Source organism: Tursiops truncatus, chromosome X (assembly GCF_011762595.2).
Source record: "Tursiops truncatus isolate mTurTru1 chromosome X, mTurTru1.mat.Y, whole genome shotgun sequence".
NCBI classification, from domain to species: Eukaryota; Metazoa; Chordata; class Mammalia; order Artiodactyla; family Delphinidae; genus Tursiops; species Tursiops truncatus.
Window position 1 is genome coordinate 91,194,961 of NC_047055.1, and position 18,837 is coordinate 91,213,797.

Genomic DNA, 18,837 nt, shown 5'->3' on the forward strand with positions numbered 1-18,837 from the left:
GGCCACTGCTGTACTCATGAATATATACTATTTCTGGCTGCTGTAATTGATTAGCTACACTTTGCAGCTGGCTTGATGAGCCTGCCAGCTACTCAAAGCCCGAGGAGCAGTACAGAATAGCATATCCATAGAGGCTTTGAGTTCTCATTGGCCATGTGAAAACTGAGACAGCAGACTTGACAGCAGTAAAATACTCTACACATTAAAAGGAGTGAATTTTGAACCACTGTCTTCCCGGCACTGTTTCCAAGTTGGTTATATCCCTTTATATTTTACAGGAAAAAAAACCACCCCAAAACCCTCAACTCTTAATCTTTCTTAAGTTTGCCTTTACCTTCACTTATCTGTGTAAGCACATGGTTTTATCTGTGTTATGGGAAGTGGATTCAGCATCTGATATGGCATGGCCCCAGGCTAAGACCTGGACTCTGGAGAAGACCTTATGGTGTTGGATCCCAGCTTTACCTTTTACTAGCTGTGTGACCCTAGGTAAATTACTTCACCTCTCTGTGTCCCAGTATACTCATCTGTAAAATGGGGATGATAAAATGACTGTCCTGGTATGGCTGCTATAGTACTAAATAAGTTAATAAAGGTAAAACACTTCCATAGTGTTTACCACATTCTAGACCTTATTCTAAGCTGTAGTCATTATTGTTATTTGAAATGACAGAAGAATAGCAGTGTACCTGTGTACAATGTAAAGCTTAGGATTGAAGCAGATGTTACCATTTCATCCTTGACCTCAAGCCTATTTCTGAAAGGCTTTCCTTTGTGTTTGGTTATACACACATGTAATTTATTATTATTACATTTTGAATTTTTAAAGTTTTTTTTTCCTTTTTTGGTAACATCTTTATTGGAGTATAATTGCTTTACAATGGTGTGTTAGTTTCTACTTTATAACAAAGTGAATCAGCTATACATATACACATATCCCCGTATCTCCTCCCTCTTGCATCTCGCTCCCACCCTCCCTTTCCCAACCTTTAGGTGGCCACAAAGCACTGAGCTGATCTCCTTGTGCTATGTGGCTGCTTCCCACTAGCTATCTATTTTACATTTGGTAGTGTTTATATGTCCATGCCACTCTCTCACTTCGCCCAAGCTTACCCTCCCCCCCCACCGTGTCCTCAAGTCCATTCTCTATGTCTGCATCTTTATTCCTGTCCTGCCCCTAGGTTCTTCATAACCATTTTTTCCTTAGATTCCATATATATGTGTTACCATACAGTAGTTATTTTTCTCTTTCTGACTTACTTCACTCTGTATGACAGACTCTAGGTCCATCCACCTCAGTACAAATAACTCAATTTCATTTCTTTTTATGGCTGAGTAATATTCCATTGTATATATGTGCCACATCTTCTTTATCCACTTGTCTGTCGATGGACAATTAGGTTGCTTCCATGTCCTGGCTATTGTAAATAGAGCTGCAGTGAACATTGTGGTTCATGACTCTTTTTGAATTATGGTTTTCTCAGGGTATATGCCCAGTAGTGGGATTGCTGGGTCATAAGGTAATTCTATTTTTAGTTTTTTAAGGAAGCTCCATACTGTTCTCCATAGTAGCTGTATCAATTTACATTCCCAACAACAGTATAAGAGGGTTCCCCTTTCTCCACACCCTCTCCAGCATTTATTGTTTGTAGATTTTTTGATGATGGCCATTCTGACTGGTGTGAGGTGATACCTCATTGTAGTTTTGATTTGCATTTCTCTAATGATTAGTGATGTTGAGCATCCTTTCGTGTGTTCGTTGACAATCTGTATATCTTCTTTGGAGAAATGTTTATTTAGGTCTTCTGCCCATTTTTGGATTGGGTTGTTTTTTTGATATTGAGCTGCATGAGCTGCTTGTATATTTTGGAGATTAATCCTTTGTCAGTTGCTTCATTTGCAAGTATTTCCTCCCATGCTCAGGGTTGTCTTTTGGTCTTGTTTATGTTTTCCTTTGCTGTGCAAAAGCTTTGAAGTTTCATTAGGTCCCATTTGTTTATTTTTGTTTTTATTTCCATTACTCTAGGAGGTGGAACAAAAAAGATCTTGCTGTGATTTATGTCATAGAGTGTTCTGCCTATGTTTTCCTCTAAGAGTTTGATAGTGTCTGGCCTTACATTTAGGTCTTTAATCCATTTTGAGTTTATTTTTGTGTATGGTGTTCGGGAGTGTTCTAATTTCATTCTTTTACATGTACCTGTCCAGTTTTCCCAGCACCACTTATCAAAGTGGCTGTCTTTCCTCCATTGTCTATTCTTTTTTTTTTTTTTTTTTTTTTTGCGGTACGCGGGCCTCTCACTGTTGTGGCCTCTCCCGTTGCGGAGTGCAGGCTCAGCGGCCATGGCTCACGGGCCCAGCCGCTCCGCGGCATCTGGGATCTTCCCAGACCGGGGCACGAACCCATGTCCCCTGCATCGGCAGGCGGACTCTCAACCACTGCGCCACCAGGGAAGCCCATCCATTGTCTATTCTTGCCTCCTTTATCAAAAATAAGGTAACCATATGTGTGTGGGTTCATCTCTGGGCTTTCTATCCTGTTCCATTAATCTATATCTCTGTTTTTGTGCCAGTACCATACTGTCTTGATTACTGTGGCTTTGTAGTATAGTTTGAAGTCAGGGAGCCTGATTCCTCCAGCTCTGTTTTTCTTTCTCAAGATTGCTTTGGCTATTAATGGTCTTTTGTGTTTCCATACAAATTGTGAAATTTTTTGTTCTAGTTCTGGGAAAAATGCCATTGGTAGTTTGACAGGGATTGCATTGAATCTGTAGATTGCTTTGGGTAGTAGAGTCATTTTCACAATGTTGATTCTTCCAATCTAAGAACATGGTATATATCTCCATCTGTTTGTATCCTCTTTAATTTCTTTCATCAGTGTCTTACAGTTTTCTGCATACAGGTCTTTTGTCTCCTTAGGTAGGTTTCTTTCAAGATATATTATTCTTTTTGTTGCAATGGTAAATGGGAGTGTTTCCTTAATTTCTCTTTCAGATTTTTCATCAGTAGTGTATAGGAATGCAAGAGATTCTGTGCATTAATTTTGTATCCTGCTACTTTACCAAATTCATTGATTAGCCCTAGTAGTTTTCTGGTGGCATCTTTAGGATACTCTATGTATAGTATCATGTCATCTGCAAACAGTGACAGCTTTACTTCTTCTTTTCCGATTTGGATTCCTTTTATTTCCTTTTCTTCTCTGATTGTTGTGGCTAAAACTTGCAAAACTATGTTGAATAAGAGTGGTGAAAGTGGGCAACCTTGTCTTGTTCCTGATCTTAGTGGAAATGATTTCATTTTTTCACCATTGAGGATGCTGTTGGCTGTGGGTTTGTCATATATGGCCTTCATTATGTTGAGGTAAGTTCCCTCTATGCCTACTTTCTGGAGGGTTTTTGTCATAAATAGGTGTTGAATTTTGTTGAAAGATTTTTTCTGCATCTATTGAGATGATCATATGGTTTCTCTCCTTCAGTTTGTTAATATGGTGTATCACATTGATTGATTTGCGTATATTGAAGAATCCTTGCATTCCTGGGATAAACCCCACATGATCATGGTGTGTGATCCTTTTAATGTGCTGTTGGATTCTGTTTGCTAGTATTTTGTTGAGGATTTTTGTATCTATGTTCATCAGTGATATTGGCCTGTAGTTTTCTTTCTTTGTGACATCTTTGTCTGGTTTTGGTATCAGGGAGATGGTGGTCTCAAAGAATGAGTTTGGGAGTGTTCCTCCCTCTGCTATATTTTGGAAGAGTTTGAGATGGATAGGTGTTAGCTCTTCTCTGAATGTTTGGTGGAATTCACCTGTGAAGCCATCTGGTCCTGGACTTTTGTTTGTTGGAAGAATTTTAATCACAGTCTCAATTTCAGTGCTTGTGATTGGTCTGCTTATATTTTCTGTTTCTTCCTGGTTCAGTCTCGGGAGGTTGTGCTTTTCTAAGAATTTGTCCATTTCTTCCAGGTTGTCCCTTTTATTGACATATAGTTGCTTGTAGTAATCTCTCATGATCCTTTGTATTTCTGTGGTGTCAGGTGTTACTTGTTTTTCATTTCTAATTCTACTGATTTGAGTCTTACCCCTTTTTTTTGAGGAGTCTGGCTAGTGGTTTATCAATGTTGTTTATATTCTCAAAGAAGCAGCCTTTAGTTTTTTTTTTTTTTTTTTTGGCGGTACGTGGGCCTCTCACTGTTGTGGCCTCTCCCATTGTGGAGCACAGGCTCTGGACGCACAGGCTCAGCAGCCATGGCTCACGGGCCCAGCCGCTCCGCGGCATGTGGGATCTTCCCGGACTGGGGCACGAACCTGTGTCCCCTGCATTGGCAGGTGGACTCTCAGCCACTGCGCCACCAGGGAAGCCCCCTTTAGTTTTTTTGATCTTTGCTATTGTTTCCTTCATTTCTTTTTCATTTATCTCTGATCTGAACTTTAGGATTTCTTTCCTTCTGCTAACTTTGGGGGTTTTTTTTTTTTGGTTCTTCTTTCTCTAATTGCTTTAGGTGTAAGGTTAGGTTGTTTATTTGAGATCTTTCTTGTTTCATGAGGTAGGATTGTATTGCTATACACTTCCCTCTTAGAACTGCGTTTGCTGCATCCCATAGGTTTTGGGTTGTCTTGTTTTCATTGTCATTTGTTTCTAGGTATAATTTGATTTCTTCAGTGATCTCTTGGTTACTAAGTAGTGTATTGTTTAGCCTCCATGTGTTTGTATTTTTTACAGGTTTTTTTTCCTGTAATTGATTATCTAGTCTCATAGCATTGTGGTTGGGAAAGATACTTGCTATGATTTCAGTTTTCTTAAATTTACCAAGGCTTGATTTGTGACCAAAGATACTGTCTATCCTGGAGAATGTTCCATGAGCACTTGAGAAGAAAGTGTATTCTGTTGCTTTTGGATGGAATGTCCTATAAATATCAATTAAGTCCATCTTGCTTAATGTATCATTTAAAGCTTGTGTTTCCTTATTTATTTTCATTTTGGATGATCTCTCCATTGGTGAAAGTGGGGTGTTAAAGTCCCTACTATGATTGTGTTCCTGTCGATTTCCCCTTTTATGGCTGTTAATATTTGTCTTATGTATTGAGGTGCTCCTATGTTGGGTGCATAAATATTTACAATTGTTATATCTTCTTCTTGGATTGATCCCTTGATCATTATGTAGTGTCTTTCTTTGTTTCTCATAATAGTCTTTGTTTGAAAGTCTACTTTGTCTGATATGAGAATTGCTACTCCAGCTTTCTTTTGATTTCTATTTGCATGGAATATCTTTTTCTATCCCCTCAATTTCAGTGTGTATGTGTCCCTAGGTCTGATGTGGGTCTCTTGTAGACAGCATATATATGGGTCTTGTTTCTGTATCCATTCAGCCAGTCTGTGTCTTTTGGTTGGATCATTTAATCCATTTACATTTAAGGTGATTATCATACATATGTTCCGATTACCATTTTCTTTTTTTTTTTTTTTTTTTTGCGGTATGTGGGCCTCTCACTGTTGTGGCCTCTCCCATTGAGGAGCACAGGCTCCGGACATGCAGGCTCAATGGCCATGGCTCCTGGGTCCAACCGCTCCGCGGCATGTAGGGTCTTCCCAGACCAGGGCATGAACCCGTGTCCCCTGCTTCGGCAGGCGGACTCTCAACCACTGCACCACCAGGGAAGCCCTGATTACCATTTTCTTAATCGTTTTGGGTTTGTTATTGGAGGTCTTTTCCTTCTCCTGCGTTTCCTGCCTAGAGAAATTCCTTTAGCATTTGTTGTAAAGCTGGTTTGGTGGTGCTGAATTCTTTTAGCTTTTGCTTTTCTCTGAAGGTTTTAATTTCTCTGTCAAATCTGAATGAGATCCTTGCTGGGTAGAGTAATCTTGGTTGTAGGATTTTCCCTTTCATCACTTTAAATATGTCCTGCCACTCCCTTCTGGCTTGCAGAGTTTCTGCTGAAAGATCAGGTGTTAACCTTATGGAGATTCCCTTGTATGTTATTTGTTGTTTTTCCCTTGCTGCTTTTAATATTTTTTCTTTGTATTGAATTTTTGGTAGTTTAAGTAATATGTGTCTTGGCGTGTTTCTCCTTGGATTTATCCTGTATGGGACTCTCTGTCCTTCCTGGACTTAACTATTTCTTTTCCCATATTAGGGAAGTTTTCGGCTATAACGTCTTCAAATATATTCTCAGTCCCTTTGTTTTTCTCTTCTTCTTCTGGGACCCCTATAATTCTATTGTTGGTGCATTTAATGTTGTCCCAGATGTCTCTGAGACTGTCTTCAATTCTTTTCATTCTTTTTTCTTCTACTCTGCCATAGTTATTTCCAGTATTTTATCTTCCAGGTCACTTATCCATTCTTCTGCTTCAGTTATTCTGCTATTGATTCCTTCTAGAAAGTTTTTAATTTCACTTTTTGTGTTGTTCACCAACTTGCTCTTTAGTTCTAGGTTTTTTTGCTTGCTCTTTAGTTCTTCTAGGTCCTTGTTAAATGTTTCTTGTATTTTCTCCATTCTATTTCCAAGATTTTGGATCATCTTTACTATCATTACTCTGCATTCCTTTTCAGGTAGACTGCCAATTTCCTCTTTATTAGTTTGGTCTGGTGGGTTTTTACCTTGCTCCTTCAGGATCTGCTGTGTGTTTCTCTGTCTTCTCATTTTGCTTAACTTACTGTGTTTGGGGTCTCTTTGTTGCAGGCTGCAGGTTCGTAGTTCCCGTTGTTTTTGGTGTCTGCCCCCAGTGGCTAAGGTTGGTTCAATGGGTTTTGTAGGCTTCCTGGTGGAGGGGACTGGTGCCTGTGTTCTGGTGGCTGAGGCTGGATCTTGTCTTTCTTGTGGGCAGGACTGGGTCCGATGGTGTGTTTTTGGGTGTCTGTGACCTTATTATGATTTTATGCAGCTTCTCTGCTAATGGGTGGGTTTGTGTTCCTGTCTTTCTAGTTGTTTGGCATGGGGTGTTCAGCACTGGAGCTTGCTGGTTGTTGGGTGGAGCTGAGTGTTAACGTTGAGATGGAGATCTCTGGGCGATCTTTCGCTGTTTGACATTACATGGAGCTTGGAGGTCTCTAGTGGACCAGCGTCCTGAACTCAGCTCTCCCATCTCAGAGGCACCCGCCTGACACCCGGCCGGAGCACCAAGACTCTGTCAGCCACATGGCTCAGAAGAAAAGGGCGAAAAAAAGAAAGAAAAAGCAAAAAATAAATAAATAAAATAGTTATTAAAATTAAAAATTAAAAAGTAAAAAAGAAGGTAAAAAATAAAGTTATTAAAATAAAAAATTAAAAAAGTTATTAAAAGTAAAATAATTAAAAAATAATTAATAAAAGAAAGAAAAGAGTAACCAAACCAAAAAACAAATCCACCAATGATAACAAGTGCTAAAAACTATACTAAAAGAAAACAAAACCAAAAGCATACAGACAGAACTGTAGGACAGATGGCAAAAGCAAAGCTATACAGATGAAATCACACAAAGAAGCATACACATACACACTCACAAATAGAGAAAAAGGAAAAAAATATACCTTTGCTCCCAACGTCCACTGCTTCAATTTTGGGATGATTCGTTGTCTATTCAGGTATTCCAGAGATGCAGGGTACATCAAGTTGATTGTGGAGCTTTAATCCGCTGCTTCTGAGGCTGCTGGGAGAGATTTCCCTTTCTCTTCTTTGTTCTCACAGCTCCTGCGGTTCAGCTTTGGATCTGGCCCTGCCTCTGCATGTAGGTCGCCTGAGGGCGTCTGTTCTTCGCTGAGACAGGACGGGGTTAAAGGAGCCGCTGATTCGTGGGCTCTGGCTCACTCAGGCGGCGGGGGGGGGGGGGGGGGGAGGGGCGCGGATGCAGAGCGTGCAGAGCGAGCCTGCAGCGGCAGAGGCCGGCATGACGTTGCACCCGCCTGAGGCGCGCAGTGCGTTCTCCCGGGGAAGTTGTCCCTGGATCCCGGGACCCTGGCAGTGGCGGGCTGCACAGGCTCCCAGGAGGGGAGGTGTGGATAGTGATCTTTGCTCGCACACAGGCTTCCTGGTGGCGGCAGCAGCAGCCTTAGCATCTCATGTCGGTCTCTGGGGTCCGTGCTGATAGCCGTGGCTCCCGTCCGTCTCTGGAGCTCGTTTAGGTTGTGCTCTGAATCCCCTCTCCTCGCGCACCTGGAAACAATGGTCTCTTGCCTCTTAGGCAGGTGCAGACTTTTTCCCCTGCAGGCTGTGTTCACGCCGCCAACCCCAGTCCTCTCCCTGGGATCTGACCTCTGAAGCCCGAGCCTCAGCTCCCAGCCCCGCCTGCTCCGGCGGGTGAGCAGACAAGCCTCTCGGACTGGTGAGTGCTGGTCGGCACCGATCCTCTGTGCGGGAATGTCTCTGCTTTGCCCTCCGCACTCCTGTGGCTGCGCTCTCCTCCGTGGCTCTGAAGCTGCCCCTGGCCACCCTCCATCTCTGCCCACGAAGGGGCTTCCTAGTGTGTGGAAACCTTGCTTCCTTCACAGCTCCCTCCCACTGGTGCAGGTCCCGTCCCTATCCTTTTGTCTCTGTTGTTTCTTTTTTCTTTTGCCCTACCCAGGTACGTGGGGAGTTTCTTGCCTTTTGGGAGGTCTGAGGTCTTCTGCCAGCATTCAGTCGGTGTTCTGTAGGAGTTGTTCCACATGTAGGTGTATTTCTGATGTATTTGTGGGGAGGAAGGTGATCTCCACGTCTTACTCCTCTGCCATCTTGAAGGTCCAAAAAAACGTAATTTATTGTTGTGCTGTCTTGGCTGACTAGAAGCTCTTCAGGTGGAGATTTCATTTCGCTTTTCACTTGCTCTGTAAATAAGGAGAGGCTAGCACAAGCAATGTGTTTGTACATATTACTTTTACCAAGTCTATTTTTCACTAAATAAAAGCACTGGCTTTATGTGCAGACTCTACACCTTGTTGCTGTGAGTGTAAATGTGCATGTATTAACTCTTTAATTATCTGATATTATTAGGATCATAAGTCCAAAAAGATACCAGCTACCATTTATTGAGTGGCTACCATCTGTAGGGCTCTGTACAACTACTTTACATAGCCAGTCTTCTGGAACTCTCACAAAATCTCTGTGAAGTGGCATTAGCCCCACTTTAGAGATGGCAAGATAGAAGCTCAGAGAGATGGAGTTACTTACCAGGGTCACATAGCTCTATCGCCTGGGTCTGTTGGACTTTAAAGCTTATTGGTTTGTTTATCACACTGCACTGGGATTCTCCGTGTTTTTGCCTCACAGGTGTCCTCACTTTATATACCCTCTATTGAATTTTTTGCCTCCTCGCCTTGTATTGCTTTGATAGTTTTTATCAACAGGCATAAACATCAGAGTTAAATGGAGCTAGTTCACTTTAGTTCAGAAAACTAAGCCTTGAGACTTTCCCTGTGGTGTAAATGAATAAAAGCATGGTTAACCTTTGATTAAACATCTCTCCACGTCACTTGATGTGGCCACTTGCAAAGCTTTTTTTATCCTAGGCTCAAATACTCTGATTAACCGAGAATTAAGTGACTGAAGTCCCCACTGTGCTCAGAGAGCAGGCACAGTGATGGGGTGGGAGGAGAAATACAGGTTGAGCTTTTCATAACAGACAGAAAAATTCATAGGCTTCATGAGGATTCTGGATTATCATACGGGGAGAAGATCTGGAAATGACTGTTCATCAAAGCTGTGATTGAAGGAGGGACTGCTTCTCAGTTCTTCTCTACTCTTTTCATGTTTCAGTGGCAGCACAGCATAGTGGTTCAGAAACACTGATGGATGCTGGAGCCTCATAGCTGGCTTGATATCACAGCTGGACGTTACTTAACAGGACGTGTGATGTCGGGCAGCTGCTACTTGACTCATCTAATCTTCAAGCAGCCCTACGTGGTAGGTACTGTCATTGTCCCCACTTCACAGATGAGAAGACTGATGCGTAGAGAGTTTCTATAGCCTGCCTAACTTCATCCTAGTGGCATATCCTGAAGCCTTGTGATTCTGGGTGTAAGAACCAATCCTTTAGGTTAGGGCTTTGGTATATAAGAAGCCATGATTAAATGGAAATGTCAAATGGAATTATTTGTTTCTTTTTTAGCCATATCTGCCAGCCCTTTTTCTTATCTATCATCACTATAATCGCTAGTCTCTTGACATATTTTCCTCCTCCCATCCCTCCCCAAGCTCTATCCTAATTCATCTCACACCCTCACAGGTAGAGAGCATCTGTTCCCAAGCCAGTGATATGGATCTAGGGGAGGGAAAAAGGTGAGAGTGGGGTGCATGCTTGATGGAGCATGCTGAGAAATGCCAGGAACCAGCTTCCGTAGCTCTGTGACATCCCCTTGGCCCACCACTTTCAGCTAACTTCCTCCAAAGTGCCTGCCAAACCAGGGCTTCTCAAATTTTGATGTGCATAAGAGTCACCTGGGGATATTGTTAAAATGAAGAGTCAGACTCATTAGGTCTGTGGTGGAGCCTATGGTTTGTATTTCTAACAAGCTCCTAGGTGATGCTAATTCTGCTGGTCCGTGGACCACATTTTGAGTAGTTAAGTGCTAACATCCTTCTCTGGAAAGAAAGAACAAAGATAGTAAATATGTGGTGAGCATTCAGAGCATTTTCGGACTTTAAGAGGGGTCTGACCAGGGTTCTCCTAGAATATCCTGCTAATGAGAATCATGATTTAGCGTGAGTCCTAATGACTGGTGGGCTCTACAGTTTTTCCAGTTTGTAGTAGCTGGTAGGGCTGGGTGAGCTGTCACTGAACATAGCTTTTGCCCACAGAGCCACAGCTTTCCCCACTAGCCCAGTCTGTAAGACTCGGCTGCTGCTATCCCGTTCCTGACTTTGCCTTTAGTTCCTTCTCAGATTAAGTCCCTAGAATGCTAGCGCCTTGACTGGAGCCCTGGCAACCTGCCTAGTCTTGCCAGCCCTCCTTTTAATGGCACATGGCCCTGACCTTATGCCATGAGACCCTGGGGTCCTCCCCTAAAGGAGGGCCTCCACTTGCCTGACTACAGCTATTGCCACTGACCTGTGATAGGTGATGAATCAAATATTTCACTGGATGTTGCAAAATGGTGATTTTCTAATTTTGTCATTTTATTGCTGGCTTTCATTTATTGTTTCCTTTATTAGCTGGGAATGAACTACAGGTCCTCCCACATCAGCAGTCTAAAAGTTATATTATTTTATCACTATGGATTCATGTATTTAAATTTTTTCAGTGTTTTATAACCAGTTGAGAGTCACTATTCTTTTGATGCTCACATTGTGCTCACTTTGACCAGTGTGAGCCCTTTCACGTTGGCTTCTGTATCCTTTTGACATGTCCCCATTATTCTTTGAGCCCTTGCTTGCTTTCTAGCACAGAATCATTCGGGCTCCCCTTTTATTTTGCCTGCCATAGACATGAGTTCAGCTAGTTCTCCACGTAGATTCTTTCTCGTGGGAAATGGTTCGTATATATCAAGATCTGAGTGCTAGTTATCCTCAGTACAACTGTGATGTCATTGCTTCTAATACCTTTCAGGGGTAAAGCTAGCATATATTAATATGAATTAAATTGTTTAAAATATGTTTCCAATACAAATTTAATACTACAGAGGTTTTTTTTAATTTGCTTTTGTAGTTCTTTTCTCTAACACTTAAAATATTGGTCCCTGAAAAGATTAACTATTTACTTCCTTGCTTATTCTACAATATACATACAATTGCAAGACCACAATACTAATATTCTCACTGTTTTAACGACTGAATTAAGTTTAAGCTTTCTTTGCTGTTCTTTTTGTCTTAACTATTTAACACACAAATCTTTCTGTATATGCTCTGTAAACATCTAAGAACATACAGATATCTATGAGAAAAATCCCTTGAAATAACTCTTTTCTTTGTGTGATTATTACCCATTTCATATGAAATTAGTTTATCTGTGCTCAATTTTAAGTTTTGCATACTTTTTATTTTTGGTATAAATTGATTTTTGTGTGTATAAGACATTTACACAATTCAAAGTCAAAACTTTATTTAAAAACTATATTCAGAGAAGGGCTACTTCCATCCCTTTTATCTGTACATACTCCTTTCACCCTACTGCCATAAGTAATCACTTTTATTCGCATTTTTTCCTTTTTTCATTTCACTAGTTTAGATTGTAGTTTGTCTATTTTTTTTTCAAGGAACCAGCTTATTATTTATATATTAGTTCATTCATTAACTCTACTCTTTAGTATTTTGTTCTTTCTGCTTTAGTGGTTTTTTCCTTACCTTTTGAGTTGGATATTTATTTTCATGCTTTTATCTTTATCAATTTTAGTGTTTAAGGGTATGAATATTTCTATTATCAATGTTATATGTGGAGTTTTTTGAAATTCAGCATTTTCATTTTATTTCTCCCATTTAATAGAAAGTTTTAAAATGTGCTCTGTATTTCCTACCACACTTTGCAGTTTTGTTGGCCATGTGACTGGCTTTATCCAATGAACTATGAGAAGTGGTATGTTTTACTTCTGGAAGAAGGCAGTAAAGTAGACAGTCTGCCTGCAGAGACAATTTTCTCTTTTCTTTGTCTGAGCGGCTAGAAGTGAAAGACTCCATCATGATAGAACCATGATTGAAGGAGCTTGGATCCCCAATGTATTGTTTTGAGGAAGGGTTGGTGAACTTTTTCTATAAAGGGCCAGATAGTAAATATTTTTGGTGTGTGTGTGCCATACTGCCTCTGTTGCAAAAACTCAACTCTACTCATAGCCATAGATAATATGTAAATGAATGGGTGTGGCTATGTTCCAATAAAACTTTATTTATAAAAACAGGGGCTGGCTGGATTTAGCCTGTGAACTGTAGTTTGTTAACCCCTGGTTTAGAGAAAAGCTGCCAGGATAGCTGCCCAAACTGCATGAGATCATGTCAGAAATGAGAAATAAACTTTTATTGTATTAAGTCACTGAGTTCTGGGGTGGTTTGCTACAACAGATAACAATATTTCCCCTGAAGGGGGGGCTTCCCTGGTGGCACAGTGGTTAAGAATCGACCTGCCAATGCAGGGGACATGGGTTCGAGCCCTGGTCCAGGAAGATCCCACATGCCGTGGAGCAACTAAGCCTGTGTGCCACAACTACTGAGCCCACGTGCCACAACTACTGAAGCCCACGTGCCTAGAGCCTGTGCTCTGCAATAAGAGAAGCCACCGCAAAGAGAAGCCCATGCACCGCAACAAAGAGTAGTCCCTGCTCTCTGCAACTAGAGAAAGTCCTTGTGCAGCAACGAGGACCCAAAGCAGCCAAAAATAAACAAATAAATAAATAGATTTAAAAAAATTTCCCCTGAAGGGAAATACAAGGAAGAATCTGAGAATCAGATTCAGTAATTTCCTCAAGAGCCATAGCTAGTTCTCCACAAACCTGAGATTTTAACAACGTCTATACAACTCCAAAGCCCATGTTTCCCTGTGATACCATATTGCAGCTCTATCTTCTTCACTTTTTCTCTTGAGGAAATTTTAGACAAGTGAGATTGAAAGATATGGCCCAGATCGCACAGCTAGTTAGAACTGTATCAGATTATCGTTCAAAAATGTTTACTGCTTTCCTCTCACACCTATGGAAAAGGTATATTTCCCTGAAACATTGACTTTGGGCTTGTCCGTGTGATTTGCTTTGGCCTTAGAGTGGAATGAGTATATTTTGTTGCCCCTTATTGTTTAGCTTTGCTTTGCCATGTGACTTGCTTTAGCCAATGCTGTGATAGAAACTTGATGCAAGCAGAAATGTGAAATGCACTTCTGCAATTGGGCTTGTCTTCTGGTGCCTCTGCCATTGTCCTGGCTAGCTGCTGTCCATTCAGCTGGGTTCCACAGTGTGAGCACACATAGATCAGACTTGTGCCCTTGCAGCAAGGGAACAAGCCACGCTGGAGCCTAAGGTTGAAACAGAGCTACCCAGCCAAGCACAGCTTCAGTCAAAGATGTATAGGTGAAAATAAGTGATTGTAGTTTTAATTCCCTGACTTTTAAGGTGATTTTATTACAGGGAATTATTTTGACAATAGAAAATTTATAAAGGCAGAGACGCCCCCCCTCCCGCCACCAGTCAATGAAGTTTTCTGAATCCTTGCCTAGTTATGTTTTCTTTGGAGTAGTTTTTGATTGATACTCTCATATACCCTTGAATTGCAAAATATTTCAGTTATAAGTTCCTCACTCTTACATATACTATTCCTTTCTTCACTGTGGTAATGAGTTATATTGATTTGATTTTCTATACATTTTAATAGCTAGCTGCAATTCACGTTTCTATTACCTAGAAATAAATAAGCAGGGTTGAAAATAAACCACAACCCACATCCTCTCCCATGTAAAACTCAGGTGGCAGTTTAAAGCACTTGTTTAATCCAAGAAAGCAACCAGTTGAAACTAACTATTAAAATGTTAGTCTACCCGCTAACTATATTCTTAAATAAGAATATAGTATTTGCCTCCCATCTCCTTTTCTTTTCCCCCTCTGTTCCATGTACCGCAACACAGGCAAAGCTGTAAATCTAAACTGTGATCCCCAGAACTGATAGCAAAAAAGACCCTAACTTTTCGTCAGTTTCAGTGTGCCAGAGAATCAGTATTTTCCTTAAGTAGCACGTCCTCTCCCCCCACCCCCCGCCACCCCAGGCAAAGGCACAGAGAATGGTCAGAGAATCCTCAGGAAGGCTGGAGATTTTTGTGAGACAAACATTGATAGTTCTGAAGCCCATAGCCAGGCTGATCTGTCTTTTCCGGGAAGATTATTACATAAGCAACAATACTAGGCCCACAGGCCACAGGCTTAAAAATTGCATTTTAATACCGTATTGAGCTCTCTGACCTTCTTGTAAAAGAGACTGAAAAGTAAACAAATGGTAATTTGTACTTGAACTCCATCATGCAATTCAATTTTTGCTTATGCTATCCATTTTTTTCTTATTTCCAATGGTTCATTTAAAATAATATGCTTGGCTTATTTTAAAAAGACTCATTATGTATTTCTTCTCCTCTGAACCTCTCTTAGGTCACCTTGCCACTAATTGAGACCGCAAGACAATTCACCTCTTGTTTCTTTGTTTCTGCTGTGATTCTACATTGCTTCTTTTCTTGTTTTTAATGATCAGGTTGAGAGGTAACAGATATTTTTTGGATTGTATTAAATAGGTCAGGTGTGATAATATGATCTTTTAATACTTTTGTTTGCCAGGTATTGATTTCTTGCTTGCAAGTGTTCTCATTCTTCTGTCTCTCTCCTCTACACACACCCTCATTGTTCCTGAGGTGTCAGAATTCAACCCACCCCCCAAAATGATTTCTCTTGTCTCAGATTTTTACGTTTTTTCATTTTCTTTATGATGAGGGAGTATTTGAAGAGAGAATTAGATGCTTTAAGCTACTGATTCTTTGTTCCCATGGCAACCTTGATGACATCAGGGAGAAGACACATCAATGCCACAAAGATTCCAGTGTAAATGAATGTAGCAAATGCCTCTTAATTGCAGTTTAAATCTTTTCTATGCTAAAAACAACCCCAAGCTTCAGCAGTGGAGGTGGTGAATAAAAGTTCATTCCCTAAAGGCTGCCTGTACTATGCAGTTCTCAGCTTTCACCCCCATCCATAAGTGTTTTTCTGTCAGAAAGCATTCACCTAACACCACACTCACCTGTAACTTGGTAATCCATCCAGCTACAGATGGCTCTGATAATATTTAGCGTGCAGTAGAGATAAACTGAGTAGTACAATTCCTTCTCTTATTTGCCACACAAAAAGGGCATACTTCAAGGAGTTATCCCTGGGAGACGAACAAACAAAAAAACCATGTTTGCTTCTAAGAATCTCTGGAAGCTAAAGACAGCTGGGCCAAAAATCATTTCCAGATTTCCATGGAGCTGAGGTATTGTATCATTTTCATTTTCATTTTTGTCACAGCCCAAGACTTCAATGCTGTGACTCCTTTAAAATAAGTCATTTTCACTTTCAAGGACTTTATCTGTTTACATCTTTTATTGAAAAGCCTTTATTTAAGCTTGGCCTAATTATAACAACTCCTTTGACAGCCATCACTCCCTTCTCCAAGCACTTTCTCCTCTCCAAATGAACGGCATAGTCATCATCTGCAAAGGGCTGTAGTTAACAGCTTGTCCTCACAGTTTTCCACAGTAGGGATGGGATCCTCATAGCATACAAGAGGAACTGCCTAACAGTCTTTGATGTTCTGCCTTGTTTATCTGGGCCATGATTCCCCATCATCAGATTTCCATGCTGCTGGTCTAAATGGGCTTTTGTCTGAACGCAGGCTAATTTAAGACACTCCTAGACCCAGCCTTTCCTGAGTTCCCAGATCTTCTGTTTTGGTCTTGGGCTGTTGTGTGAGGTTCAAGGTGTGTTAACTGGACGGAGGCTCTTCTGCATCATTCCTTGCATACATCCTTCACTCTAATCTGTACTGACAGATAGATGGACAAAATAAATATAAACATGCTCTGCCTTCTGAGTTCCACACATCACAAATCAAGCGATGTGAATTAAGTTTTCAGCATCTTTGCAGTGCTGCTTTCTGAAACACTAACCACTGTGCATGGAAGAATTTCATTTTCAGCCCCGTGTGTTCCTCAGCTGCCTGGAATAAGCAGGGATAGAAAACCCACAAAGCACAAGATAGTGTTTGGTCGAGTCACAGTTGGATACTATAACGTACCAGTGAAAGGATTAAGCCCTAGTTTCAGCAGTGGACATTGAATGTCTCCTAACCCCAAGTCACAGTGTTGTTAGGCAAAGAGTGTGACCCCCAAGCCTCTCTAAAGGTTTAAGGCCCAAGGAGGCAATAAGGCATGGATGCAAAATCCTCCTGAAATTTATCTTTGGAGAATGTAACATCACCCAATTTGAATATAACTCATTTTATCTCTGTAGTTATGAAAAGTGATCAAATATATACTTCATTAACAGTTACGTATGACAAAGATGCACATGTTCACTTTTTTCAGGCATAAGAATGAATACTATGGCAATCACTTCTTTTCACATTAAAGACCACAGATTTACATGATGTTTTGAGTCATAGGCGAGGAAGGCATGATAGCATTTAAAACTTAACGGTTAAAAGAAAACTGAACAAAGAAGGTAATGATGTTATGTTTTTTATTGTATAATGGTCGGCTAAGATAGTTGAAGGGCATTACTGTTCAAAGGCAGGTAAAGAATATGTTGCTATCTCAGAGTATCTTATGACTCACTGCTCTGACGGTTGACTATTTTCTCATCCAGCTAGATTTATCAGGGTCATGTAAGTAATTAATTCTGTGAGCATGATTTAGGCTTGTAGTAAACAATGTTGGTTTCCTAGCCACAATCCCATGACCTACTCCTGATTTCAAGTGCAGCTACATTGGACAGTTTCCATGTGTGTTGTCAACATGTTACCTCAAATCCTTGTTTCATTGCTCTAGCTTTTTTTTTTTTTTTTTTTTGCCTCAGAGTTTTCTCCAAAGCCATAGAAGCTTATTCAGTCTTCCTGGAGGGTAACCTCATTCTAAGTGGAAGTTAACAACCTCAGCTTTAGCTAGCAACAGGAGGACAATTCTAAGGCACTCAGGGGGCCCCCAGTTGCCCACAGCAGTTACCAGCACAATAACATAAACGTTTATTAGATCTCTCCTTCCCTTTCTCATTCTCCCTGCTCCTTCACACATACACTGGCATCAACTCCCAAATAAACTAGTGCACCCAAATGAGTATAGCACATTCTGTATGCATAGACAAACACCTGGGAAGATACACACCAAACTTAAAGTGGATACCTATGGGGACTGGAACTGTTGGGTATGTGGGATAGGAATGGTAGCAAGTGCCATTGTTGTCATGCTCATATCTCCTTGGCATTCGTTGTTGCCATTCATACCTATAGTTTCTCACTGCAAGCACATGAGGACTTCCTGTGGACACAGGAGTGTGCTTGGCCTGCCTACAGAGTCAGCCAGAAGGTCTGAGGAGTTAGCACCCCTAGGGCAGCCCTCAGCTGATGAGGGATGAGTGGAGGTCAACACTTCAGCCTCCTCACCCTTGGTGGGACAACTCTGAGGCAGGTTCTATACCATGGACTTGCAGACTTTGTCTGTAGGGCCAAATAATAAGTAATTTAGGCTTTGAGGGTGATATTGTTTGTCATAATTGTTCAACTTACAGAAAACATGTAAAAAAAAGAGGAAGTGGCTATATTCCATTAAAACTTTACTTATAAAAATAATCATTGGGTGGATTTTACTCATGGGCTGAGAACTTTGCCAGCTTCTGTTTTATACCATCTACTGGAGGTTCACAGGGGAATTGGCCCCAACTGCAGCGAATGAGAACTTGCTCATCAACACATCCTTTATTGACTTTCCTTCCCTCCTCTGTGTCATTTTCTGGCTCCCTCCCTGTGCTCCTTTACCTTACAAATAAACTGCTTGTCTGCAAATTCTAATCTCAGGGTCTGTTTTTAGGGAATCCAACCTAAGGAACTTCACTTTTTACTTCTGTATATTTTAAATTTTAATTTTATAAGAACATATTATTTAAAAATCCTTTTAAAGGAAAGATTAATAAATGGCACATGAGAGATGAGTCCTTGTTCTTGGACCCTGAACCAGCTACTTTCAGAATAGTCTTAATAGAGGGAGGACAGTTTGGGTACTTTGGGGAAGTAAGCCTATGATTCTCTCGGGGACCCTGGCCTTGACAATGGTCTATATAAAAGTATATCTTGAGCTGTGCCAAAGTGTTTCTGAAAACCTGGCAGTGAATCAGAGTTTAGATAATCATTTACTCTCATATTCTCTGTTTATATAACTTATAACTTTACCTGTGTTATTTCTATTTCA

The 18,837-nt window shown here is 40.8% G+C and overlaps 1 long non-coding RNA gene across 2 annotated transcripts in view; it reads left to right on the forward strand.

Annotated features, from left to right (window-relative positions):
- Positions 1 to 7,863: 7,863 nt before the first annotated feature.
- Positions 7,864 to 18,837, forward strand: part of LOC109551290 (uncharacterized) — a 422,401-nt gene continuing 411,427 nt past the window's right edge. The window contains exons 1-2 of one of the 2 annotated variants that reach the window (XR_002178019.3): positions 7,864 to 8,295; positions 9,705 to 9,851. This is a non-coding gene — a long non-coding RNA (uncharacterized lncRNA). The remainder of the gene's footprint in view (positions 8,296 to 9,704; positions 9,852 to 18,837) is intronic. The other variant, XR_012329402.1, reaches the window with a different exon arrangement.